Raw genomic sequence first — 13,368 nt, forward strand, 5'->3', positions numbered from 1 at the left:
TTTGAACTCTGCTTCAAAAATTTGCACAGAAGAAATTTTTTTGTGCACATGGCCTGTCAAAAATTAGAAGGAACATTGAGCAGGTCCACGCTGTTCTTGGAAGTACCGGAAGTACCTAATAAGGGGAGATATTCGTGGTAAAGCCAAGAAACATGACACCAGCACGAAAAGGGTTAAAGAAAACCTATGAGACCAGCTAGCCCTGTCCTGTTATAACTGCAGCCAGTGCTAGGCTTGGAGGAAGAGGAAAAGGCGAGAACCTGGCTCAGTTCAGGGCTGACTGGCAAAGAGGCAGAAGCTAGCTGCCTCCCTATAGGGGAGCATTACTTAGAAGCCTGGGGCAGCCATGGGGGAAGACGCATAGCAACTCTGACCAAAGGAGACTGCTAAGGAGACCAAGAAACACAGGGGCGCCATGTCAGATTTTGATGGTAGGGGGCAACATTAATCACGATTCCAGGGGCTACTTAGGCACCTGAAAACACTAGGTTTTTTTGCAGATAACTTAGAAATTAGCTGACACAGAAGCACTGTATCTAATTCCTAAATTAAAGAAAGGAAAAATATATAGAAACACCAATTAAAGCCGTATTTTAAGTTTATATGTAAATTTAGAACAATCAAGTGATATTACAGCAATTATTCCCAATCCCAAGCTTTGAGGTATCAGTTTTGGAACCTTAACACAGATATCTGAAACATAGGTTTGATACTTTGTACAATAACTTATTTAAAAATAAATAAAATCGGCTTAAAATTTGCTTACTTTCTGTGTTACTGCCATTATCTACTCTATTTTAGTCAATTTTTTTCACTCCACTAAAAATGTATTACTTAATTCTAACATGTGATTAAGTTTTTTTCTCTTTTATTAAGAATGGGAATTCATTCTTCTAATTATTTTGGCATTTATGTTTACCAATTACAATCATGTGATAATACTTAATCCTGCCATGAGTGCAGGGAACTGGACTAGATGAGGTCGCTTCCAGTCCTATGATTGTATGATTCTGTGTACGTGACTCACTAACGTTTGACACCATTATTACCATTAGTATCAGACTTGGAACCACATTTATTTTCATACAAATTTTAAGTTATTTTACAGCTGTAATTAAAATACAGTTTGAAAATAAGCGATCTTCATCTGCCCAGTGTCTAAAGTTATATGTTAGCTAATTTTTTAAAAATTTCCACTGCTAAGGTGAGTACAAGCTAAATATACATTCTAGAAGGATACTATTATTTGATTGTATCACTTTAAATAATAAATGACAAAGCACAATCTGGTAATAAAAGTAATAATCATAATTACTCCAGCCAGGACTGGCTAGGCATTTTAGACCTCACTACTCAAAGAATTAAATTTAAGCATAAAAGAGAAATAAAATTATGAAAGGCACAGAGCAGTCAAAAAACTAAACAGTACTGTAATAATTAATGAACTTTGAAAGAATAAAATTAGAGAATATATATATGTGCATTGAGCATTTTGACAGGAAGTACCAAAAAGTAACAACAACAATAATAATACAACTGTGTGAGAAAGAGATTGTGTGTGTTGGGAGGAGTGTGTAAGGGAGACTCTGTGTGTAAATGTGTGTGTGTTGGGGACTGTGAGAGAGAGAGAGTGAATGTGTGTATTGAGGGAGACTGTGTGAGAGAGTGAGTGTTGGGGACAGTGTGTATGTGCGCACAAGAGTGTGTGTTGGTGGAGTGTGAGGGAGACTGTGTGTGAGAGAGAGCATGTGGGGTAGGGGTGTGTTTGGAAGACTGTGTGTGTGCCTGAGTGTGTCAGCGCACTGTCTCCTTAAGCTGAGCATTCAGGAGCCTGAATACTCCGCAGCTCCCACTCCTGAGCCAGAAGCACCAGCACAGACAAGCTCCCTGTCACCCCACCCCAGCTCAGCAGAGACCCACTCAGGTATGGCCACCTCTATTATCAGGTGAGCTCCTCAAGTGCCCTCCAGCCATGGATCAGCTTCCCAAAAAAGAGGATACTGCAGTGGTGGCAGGAGCTGGGCGGCTGGAGAGCAGCTGGCTGGGCACCCAGCTTTGGGACGGGTGGCTATGGGAGAGCTAAAGCAAATTTTGGGGTGGCTATAGCCCCTGCAAGCAGGGCTGGCTCCAGCGTTTTTGCCGCCCCAAGCAGCAAAAAAACCCCCAACAACTTGCCACTGAATGGGGAGGCGGAATCCTGTCCACCAAACACGGAGGCATAGTGATGGTGCGGCTGCTGAATTGCCACCAGAGACTGAAGAAGAGTCACGTACCTGCCTCTGAATTGCCATGGTGCGCTAAACACGCTGAGACGGAGTGGCCGCCAAATTCCCGCCGCCGCCAAGGGTGGATTGCCGCTGCAGAGCCCGACATCCTGCCGCCCCTTTACATTTGCTGTCCCAGGCACCTGCTTGATTTGCTGGTGCCTGGAGCCGGCCCTGCCTGCAAGACACACCCCCAACATCGCCCCTGTTCGTGAAATTGTAATGTGGTATGAAACAACGGGGAGGGCAGGTGCTCCTCTAGGGGGAGCCCTCCCTGAGTGGCACGCCTGAAGAAACACCAAGCCATGAGAGAACTGTGTGATTGAACTATAAAGACATTTTGGGATTAGGCCCCTTTAATCTTATGTCCATGCTGGACAATGGACCTGAGACTGTGGCAGGAAGCCGGAAGAGGTCCACAAGAGTTGAGCCACTATAGACTGTTCAGACTTGAACTGAAGGGACAGAGGTAGGAAGTAGCCCAGGGCGGTAAATTAGACTTTCTGTTGGGAGAGTCCTGCTGGCATTTAGTCACACAGGGTCCTGGACTGGGACCCAGTGGAGAGGGAGGGCCCGGGTCCCCCATCACACCTTCTTAAGGACTGAGGCACCTCTTCTAGGGAAGCAAGGGGCCAGAAGTAAGGTGCTCCAATCAGTAGGCCCCCTAGCCCTCCAAGCACCCTATTACAATATGCAATACTGGTTTGTATAACTCTGAAGTTCCATACAATCACTTGAACATCAAAATGCCATTGTCAAACAAATTGCACAAAAGAGCCTGTGAAATTTGTCTATTTATAGTGTCCCAGCTCCATGAAATCCATAACACCAAAATAATATAAATTATGCAAAAATCTCAAAATATACTAGTGCTAGTAGAACTAGCTCTTAGTTCACAGTGTTTTTTTAGGCCTTATATTTCAGCAAAGTTTTACTATTAATTTATGACATCACTGCCATCTATTGGACATGAAAAGAAATTATTCCATGCTGGACAACTCATTTTAGAACCTGCATTTTATATGGCTCTATTCCTATGTTAACCTTTTAAAATATATCTGTCTTATTGCCTTTCATTTTTATAGGATAACCTTGCCATACTGTAAACAATTATTAAAAGAAAAATGAAACTAGTTAGATATACTCTGAGGTAATGTGGGCTTAAACATGTTAAGTATACAAGCTGGTAAGGCATAAACTGATCTGACTCTCCTATCTTGAGTGTTGTTTCAGTACATTTATCATTTTATAGTTGTCTTAGTAATACTGGTTACATTTGAATTTTAGGCATCTATTAGAGTTATCATCAAGGAAGAAAAAAGCTCTTAAATAGATTTAAGATTTAACAGCCGTGTTAAATCATTCACACTATCCATAAAAATGAGGATATTATTATCATCCAAAATGTATATATTTTTGATTAGTGTAAGTGCAAAATATAGGGTTTTCAGCTAAAGCTTTATTTGAGGGAGGAGGAAGAAAAACAGGTTATTGAGGGTGCATCAAGGGCTGAAGAGAGTTGTAGTACATACATGATTTCTTGTGTGATAGAACACAAGTCCAGGTGACCACTACTGACTTGCCAGGGATCTTCTAAATAATACATCAGGATTCTGGGGATCACAGAACATCATCCCAAGAAGAGCAAGGTTACCAGACTAGAGGGTTTAAATTTTTCATTTTCATTTTAATTTTTAATTGAACTCAGGAGAGCTACTTATGTTGGTAAAATTCTATCCATCTAGGTAACTGTATGGTCTCTATAACTGAAGTATCTAAGCACCTTTTTACTTACATGTATAAGTGTTTGCAGGATCTGGACCTTAGGCTATAAGGTCCAGGTCAGGAACTTGCTGCTTTTCAAAAAGGCTCTTCTAGAGTGTGATCCAGTGTCCTCTGAGGTCAAGGGGAGTTCCACCATTAATTTCAGTGGGCATTGGATCAAGCCTGTGTTGAAAATCATTGGTCTGCTGACCCAGCTCAACTACTGGTCCATTGTATCTGGACAATGCTTTATAAATAATAACAAAATGGACCTTTCCTGTGCTGAGTCACCAACCACTGTTTTTAAAGAAGTGCTTTCAGTATCCAGTGAAGATACAGACAGCGAGTGCTTAAAAATACATAGCTGTCAAGGAAAGAAATGTTAAGTAACCTGTTTCAGAGAAGCAGCCGTATTAGTCTGTATTTGCAAAAAGAAAAGGAGTACTTGTGGCACCTTAGAGACTAACAAATTAATTTGAGCATAAGCTTTTGTGAGCTACAGCTCAGAATGCATCCGATGAAGTAAGCTGTAGCTCACGAAAGCTTATGCTCAAATAAATTTGTTGGTCTCTAAGGTGCCACAAGTACTCCCTTTCTTTTTTTTGTTAAGTAACCTGTTTGTTTACATTTGGAATGTATGTCTTCATCAGTAGCCCAGCTAGTGCCCTGCCCCACATCCCCATTAAATGGTAAAAACATAAAACTATATTGTACAGATATTTTAATTTTTAATGTTGCATTTTATTTGGTGTTCTGTTAAAAGTGTGCTAGGGAGTGCCTGATGGTAGAAGCTATGAGAAAAGGGAAAGTTTAAACAAAGTCCTTGTCTCTCTCAAGCATAGATTGGGTCTGACTCACACAAGTTAGATTAACATGAAAGAATTATTGCCATACAAAATAATCTTTTAGAATTAACATAGAAGTATCAATGTACAAAAATACATAAGAAAATACTTGATCTGTTATTGAGTATGCATACAAATTGCAAGATCTCTTCTGAGTGCTAAATTTTAAAACAGTGGTGTGTGATAATTTATAATATTACAGATTTTATCGTTTTTCCTAGTTTAAATGTCTCTCTTATAACTGAAGTTTGGACTCCTGAAAGAGGAATCTACAGCAGAATTTTACTAGCTGTAGTGTATGAAGGTAATGTGTCTTAATACTGACCCCTAGTGAAAATGAGAGTGAATTATTTCTTGTGGTACTATTAGGTTTAAAAGTAGACAGATTTTTGTTTGGTTTAGCTGTTAAATATTATTATTATTATTTTTACATTTTCATCCAAAGACTCTATTCTGCTAGGCACTGTACAAAACACATACAGTTAGTCCTTGCCCTGAACATCTATTGTTTTAGTTTGGGTTTATTGTTCTCATAGGTGCTTTGCAGAGAGGAAAGAAAGAATAGTCTCTTCCCAAAGCAGTTCAGTCTGTGTATAACCACATTGTGATGGAATGTGACTTAAATTGATTTGGTTTTGACCCAATAAAATCTGTAATATTGCACTAATAAAGTAGAACTGAAGCAGTAACTTCCATTCAAAACTGGAAAATGCATCACTCTAAAAAATACTCAATTGAAATCTAATGCCCTAATAGCTTTCAGAAATGGGTAATCATCTGCAGCCTTAAGATAATGCCCGGTGACAGACACAAAGACCCCTGAACTAGAAGTTCAAATTGCCTTCCCTTGTGCAGTATAAGAGGTATTACCTCAGCCAAATGCTGTTTTTTGTTTGTTTTCACTTGACACACAAATGCCTGGCTATATGGAGGAGTCCCTCCTCTTAGATAGTGTTACTGTAGATGCTTTGCTAACCAGCACTGCTTGCTGCAGCGTTCTTTGATGGTACAGAGGAGTTACCCTTTGTTGGTGACTTTTCTGTTTTTGACCTGATGTTGCTCATCTTTTGATGACAATTCAGCTCTGAAACAATTTAGGGACACATTGGCAACAGATAATTCTTTTATGCCACAGAAAATTTGTTCATCTCCCTCCATCCCACAGAAACCATAGAATCATAGAAATGTAGGGCTGGAATGGACCTCAAGAAGTCCTCAAGTCCAGCCCCCTGCGCAGAGGCATGACCAAGTAAATTTAGACCATCCCTGACAGGTATTTGTCCAGCCTGTTTTTAAAATCCTCCAATGATGGGGATTCCACAACATCTCTTGGAAGTCTATTCCAGTGCTTAACTACCCTTATAGTTAGAAAGTTTTTCCTAAAATATAACCTAAATCTCCATTGCTGCAGGCACATTACTTCTTGTCCTACTTTCAGTGGGCATGAAGAATGATTGATCACCATCCTTTTTATAACAACTCTTAACACATTTGAAGACTGTTAATAGGTCTCCCCTCAGTCTTCTTTTCTCAAGAATGAACATACCTAGTTTTTTAACCTTTCATCATAGGTCAGGTTTTCTAAATGTTCTATCATTTTTGATGCCATACCACCTTGAGATACTGGCCTCCTGAGTACCTAATCTGGAAGAGGCATTTGTGTAATAGTTATACATGTCAAAAATGATTCCAAACAGGAAAGAGAGTGACTCTAAATTGAAGGATAACGATTATGTACAGACCCTATCCAATGGAAGGTGGCAATATCTGTTGGACCATAACACCTTCTTTCCCTCGAGCCTTTGCAATGTGATCACTGTCCTTGTTAGCTGCAGAGGACTGGGACTACCTTCAGGGCTGATAGACAACAATCCTTAACTGACCACATTGAGTTCCCACTGAATGACAAGAAGCTGTCTCCTTCTAGGTTGGAGACTATTAGAATTGGGAGTAAAACTTGTTTTTCATATAGCAGTTCAGGGTATACCTACCCTCTTCTTACTGTATGCCATTGATAGGGTATTCAGTAATATACATTGAGGTACAATTTCTCATTGTGGTGAATTTTTTTAATGAATTAAAGATGCCACGGCTTTCTGAATATTACGTTTAAATGTTAGTAAATAATCTGATGAGGCAGATTTTCTGATGCTCTTGCATATTTCTTACATAGGTATTTATACATTGAAAAAAATGTATTAAAAGAACTTTATTTAGGTTGCAAAGCCAAACAGTGACAATTAGAAATATTTACAGTTGTCCATGCAATCTTAATTCAGCCCTCTTGTGAATCCATCGTGTGCACTGAATGTTGCAGGGGTCCAGCAGGAAAAAAAGAGTATGTGATCATGTAATTAAACATTTCATCATAATGCATGTGCTCAAGGGCTTAGAACTAAGGTTGCACAGGCAGCCTTAATTCTGGCATTTCCTAATTACTGAGTGCTTGACTGCCAATTTCATAATGTTCTTTCACCAGAGTATTTTATATGTGATTTCTTAGTTTATTTTAAAGGGAAAAACAAATTCTCTAACAGTCCCTCCATCACGCGACAACAGGTTTTGAATCTTCTGTGTAGCAGCACAGACTACTACCATTTGAGTTACATTAACTGTAGGCAGTATAAGACTGTGATCCCAGAAGGGAGGATGGGCTGCTAAGGCCAGGTGCTGGATGTCCGGAAGACTGGCCTTGCATAACTCTGTTTCCTTCCCCTGGACCTGGGGAAGCTCCTACCTTATTTGGTGCCCCCAAAGGAGGATATGGGCCACCCAGATGCTGGGTCCAGGGAGTGGTTGTGGGGAGCCGGTTGTGGCTTTGTCCTCTTTTCTCCTGACCCACAATGCTGCAGCTGCTCTGGCAGCTCCCAGACGTTCCGATTGCAGAGTTTGTTGCTTTTGCCTAGAATATTCATGCTAGTATAATTTTCTTGAGCAACACAGGCAAGCTAAACATAAATGGAATTTCAAGGGACAAAGAAAAAGGCCATTTTCTAACCAAAGGGCTTTCTCTCTGCTGCATTCAAAGCCCTTCTGCAAATAATGGAGATGTTAGAGCTCCTCCAAAAAAAGATTGCAAAATCTTTTATTACGTAAAGAGGCATGAGGCAGTCTAAATAGGGGGTTCACTACCATTTCCTCGTAAAAAATGGATTTGAATTTCAGTATACTATGGTGTTATAATTGAGCTCTTTGTAACTATTTCAGGTAAATTTAATGACAGATATTAGAATGTATCAATGGGCTTCTAAATGGGTTAGCTGTTCCAGTCCCTGCCAACCAAGGGAGCTTAAGACCCGGTTGCCTCAGGACTGCTAGGTTTATTGTCTTTTTAACCATGTACTTGTCACTAACAAAAACAGGAACAGAGTTTTTGGGCCTGAACCAGAGAATGAATATTTCTTGTTTACTGATATCGGAATTGTAAACTTATTATTTATTATTTGCATTGTGGTAGCATATAGTGGCCCCTAATCAGGTAGCATGGTACACGCATAATAAATAAATCAGTTTACTGATATCAAAATTGTAAACTTATTATTTATTATTTGCATTGTGGTAGCATATAGTGGCCCCTAATCAGGGAGCATGGTACACACATAATAAATAAATCAGCATTAATCTCTCTTGTACATCACTGAAAACAGTGAGAGCTATTTAAGTGATACTGTACACTTAAACTAATGGTAAACTAATTTATATTAAGCAATAAGTTGCTTTTGGAAATTATTATAGGTCAAAGCAAAAGTGAAGATTTTGATAACCATAAGAGACATGCATTGCATATGTATTCCTGTGATTCATTATTCTGATTATATTATAAGACAAATAAAGATTCAACAAAGCACAACATTAAAAAGGAGGAAAAAAGAATATCCTTTGTGAGGGTTTCAGAGTTCTGCATTGCTGCTGTTTTCTTGGGCTTTGAAGTTGTTTTAGAGTCAGAAATTATGTAATTGAGATGGATCAGAAATGCCTTGTGTGGAAATGAAGTTATATGATTTGACATATATAGGCCTAATTTTAAAAAATGTATTTGTATAATAAGATGCACATAAATTATGCATAAAATTAGGCAATTATGCACATAAATTAGGTCTATGCATGCATAAATGGCCAACTAAGCATCTCACACACAATCACGGTAATTTTGCACACAAATTGCAAACATTTTGAAAATGAAGTCCATAAGGAGTTCAGTGTCCCTGTGTGAGAAGATGGTATTTGATTTTTCTGAGCTGTAATTGAGTAACATCCCACTCTTGATGGAGTGCAGCATAAGAACCTATGAAAAGAATAGAATAGGTGTAGGGTAGTGGTGGAAGTGGCACAAAATAAAATTACTTTATAATTTATCTCATGAGTGCCCTGTGTAACCAGTGATGTGGAGCTTCGCCCCCTAGATGTAGTTCAGGGACAGATTTTGTGAGACACAATTTGTCTCCAAGCTTATTGGTGCACAAGGGGCAAGCACAGTCTCCACCCATACTTTTGAACAGTGCTACCTACTTGCCCCGTTGTGCTGGGCCTTCTCTGCAATGTGGCCTGGACACAGGAAGCAGGGCTATGAGGCCACCTCCTTGCTGTCCTGTTTGGGGAAATATGTGTTACATTGCGGTTGCTCAGTCATGCTTGGGGCTGCAATTGTCCCTGACCCTTCCCTTCAGGGGAAGGAGAGGAGAATATCTCCTTGGATCCTTCCTTTCACACATACTCACCAGGGGCTGTCTAACCTCAAGCTTGGAGAACTCCTATGCATTCACTTCATTCACTTATTCTCAAAATAAGTGTAAAGGATTCGTAGCTCTGTATTTCATGCCTTTCCTAACCTGTGATGATTCATAGATTCTAAGACCAGAAGGGACCATTATGATAATCTAGTCTGACCTCCTGAATAACACAGGCCATAGAACTTTCCTGATATAATTCCTAGAGCATATCTTTTAGGAAAACATCCAATTTTGATTTTAAAATTATCATTGATGAAGAATCCACCACAACCCTTATTGATTCTCACTGTCAAAAATTTACAACTTATTTCCAGTAAATTTGTTTAGCTTCAGCCTCCAGCCATTGGACCATGCTATACTTTTCTCTGCACGATTGAAAAGCCCATTATTAAATATTTGTTCCCCAGGTAGATACTTATAGACTATTCAAGTCACCCCTTAACTTTCTCTTTGTTAAGCTAAATAGATTGAGCTCATTGAGCCTATCACTATAGGGCATGTTTTCTAATCCTTTAAACATTCTTGTGGCTTTTCTCTGAACCCTCTCCAATTTATCAACATCCTTCTTGAAGTGTGGGCACTAGAACTGGACACAGTATTCCAGCAGCAATCGCACCAATGCCAAATACAGAGGTAAAATAACCTTTCTACTCCTACTCAAGAGTCCCCTGTTTATGCATCCCAGAATTTCATTAGCTCTTTAGCCACAGCATAGCATTGGGAGCTCATGTTCAGCTGACTATCCACCATGACCTCTACATCTTTTTTGGAATCACTGCTTCCCAGGATAGAGTCCCCCATTCTGTAAGTGAGGCCTAGGTTCTTTGTTTCTAGATTTATACATTTACATTTAACTGTATTAAAATACATATTGTTTGCTTGTGTCCTTTTTACCAAGCGATCCTGATCACTCTAAATCAGTGACTTGTCCTCTTCATTATTTACCACTCCCCCAATTTTTATGTCATGTGAAAACGTTATCAGTGATGATTTTGTTTTCTTCCAGGTCATTGATGAAAATGTTAAATAGCATAAGTCCAAGAACCAGTCCCTGTGGGATCCCACTGAAAACACACCCACTTGATGACAGTTCCCCATTTACAATTACATTGTGAGACCTGTAATTTAGCCAGTTTTTAATCTGTCATTTAGCCAGTTTTTAATTTCATGCTTGCCATGTTAATTTTATATTGTTCTAGTTTGTGTCCTCAATACCATGGCTAGCATTGACTTACAGAGCGGTGCACTCTGGGTAGCTATCCCACAGTTCCTGCAGTCTCTGCTGCCCATTGGAATTCTGGGTTAAGCTCCCAATACCTGATGGGGCAAAAACATTGTCGAAGGTGATTTTGGGTACATGTCGTCAGTCACCTCTCCCTCGTTTCCTCCCTCCGTGAAAGCAATGGAAGACAATCGTTTCGCGCCTTTTTTCCTGGGTTACCCATGCAGACGCCATACCACGGCAAGCATGGAGCCCGCTCAGCTCACCACTGCTGTTGTGAGCATTGTAAACACCTCGCACATTATCCTGGAGTATGTGCAGAACCGGGTGAAGAGACGCCAGCACGAGGACGATTGTGATGAGGACATGGACACAGACGTTCCCGAAAGCATGGACTGTGGCAATTGGGACATCATGGCGGCAGTGGAGGTGCTTGATACAGTGGAACGCCGATTCTGGGCCCAGCAAACAAGCACAGACTGTTGGGACTGCATAGTGTTGCAGGTATGGGATGATTCACAGTGGCTGCAAAATTTTCACATGCGTAAGGCCACTTTCCTTGAACTTTGTGAGTTGCTTTCCCTCTCCCTGAAGCGCAGGAATACCAAGATGAGAGCTGCCCTGACAGCTGAGAAGTGAGTGGCGATAGCCCTGTGGAAGCTTGCAACGCCTGACTGCTACCGGTCAGTCAGGAATCAATTTGGAATGGGCGAGTCTAGTGTGGGGACTGCTGTGATCCAAGTAGCCAATGCAATCACTCATCAAGTATCAGAGGGGTAGCCGTGTTAGTCTGGATCTGTAAAAGCGGCAGAGAGTCCTGTGGCACCTTATAGACTAACAGACATATTGGAGCATAAGCTTTCGTGGGTGAATACCCACTTAGTCAGATGCATGTGACGTTCTGCTATCAAGGGTAGTGACTCTGGGAAATGTGCAGGTCATAATGGATGGCTTTGCTGCAATGGGGTTCCCTAACTGTGGTGGGGTGATAGACAGAACACATATCCCTATCTTGGCACCGGACCACCTTGCCAACCAGTATGTAAACTGCATGGGGTACTTCTCAATGGTGCTGCAAGCACTGGTGGATCACAAGGGACGTTTCACCGACATCAGTGTGGGATGGCCGGGAAAGGTGCATAAAGCTTGCATCTTTAGGAACTCGGGGCTGTTTGAGCATTTGCAAGAAGGGACTTACTTCCCAGACCCGAAAATTATTGTTGGGGATGTTGAAATGCCAGTAGTTATCCTTGGGGACCCAGCCTACCCCTTGCTCCCATGGCTCATACACAGGCAGCCTGGACAGTAGTAAGGAGCAGTTCAACTATAGGCTGAGCAAGTGCAGAATGGTGGTAGAATGTGCCTTTGGATGTTTAAAAGCTTGCTGGCACTGTTTGCTGACTAGGTTAGACCTCAGCACAACCAACAATCCCATTGTTATTGCTGCTTGCTGTGTGCTCCATAATATCTGTGAGAATAAGGGGGAGACGTTTATGGAAGGGTGGGAGGTTTAGGCAAATCTCCTGGCGGACGATTTTAAGCAGCCAAACACTAGGGCGATTAGAAGAGCACAGCTAGATGTGCTGTGCATCAGAGAAGCTTTGAAAACCAATTTCATGACTGGCCAGGCTATGGTGCGACAGCTGTTTGTGTTTCTCCTTGCTGCAAACCCGCCTCTTTGTTGATTTTAATTCCCTGTAAGCCAGCCACCCTCCCACCTTCGATCACAGCTGGCAAAGGAAATAAAGTAACTATTGTTTTGAAACCATGCATTCTTTCTTTATTAATTAAAAAAGAAGTGAGATAACTGACAAGATAGCCCGGGTGGGGACGGGTGCGGGAGGAGGGAAGGACAGGGCCACATTGCTTATTGTAGCCACACTACAAATCAAAACTATTTGAATGACAGCCTTCTGTTGCTTGGGTCATCTTGTGGAGAGGAGTGTCTGGGTGCCCGGAGCCTCTCCCCGTGTTCTTGGGCATCTGGGTGAGGAGGATATTGAACTTGGGGAGGAGGGCAGGCGGTTATACAACGGGTGCAGCAGGGGTCTGTGCTCTTGTTGGCTTTCCTGCAGCTCCAACAGACGCTTCATCATGTCCGTTTGCTCCCCCATTAGCCTCAGCATCGCCTCCTGCCTCTGCTCTTCGCACTCACTTAATGCTTTCCTGGCCTCTACCACTGAATTCCTACATGCATTAAGCTGTGCCCTATCAGTGCAAGAGGACTGCATGAGCTCAGAAAACATGTCATCGCGAGTGCGTTTCTTTCGCCTTCTAATCTGCGATAACCTCAGGGATAGAGATGATGGGGAGAGCATAGAAACATCTGCACCTGGGGGGAGATAAAAAGGGAGAGTAAAATTTAAGAGGATACATTTCTGAGAACAAAGGGGAGACTCTTTCAGAGTGAATCAAGCAATTCACAGCACAAGGTACAAGGTACATTTAGTACAAGGTCGCATTTTGCCTTTTATATTGAGCGCCTGCCGGGATGGTGACACATCACACACTGCTGGGCAACAGAATTCAGTTTCCAGGCAGTC

General features: G+C 41.3%; 1 protein-coding gene across 1 annotated transcript in view; it reads left to right on the forward strand.

Annotated features, from left to right (window-relative positions):
- ARMC3 (armadillo repeat containing 3) overlaps positions 1 to 13,368 on the forward strand; it is a 126,415-nt gene that overhangs the window by 70,648 nt on the left and 42,399 nt on the right.

Source organism: Dermochelys coriacea, chromosome 2 (genome assembly GCF_009764565.3).
Source record: "Dermochelys coriacea isolate rDerCor1 chromosome 2, rDerCor1.pri.v4, whole genome shotgun sequence".
In the NCBI taxonomy this organism is placed as follows: Eukaryota; Metazoa; Chordata; order Testudines; family Dermochelyidae; genus Dermochelys; species Dermochelys coriacea.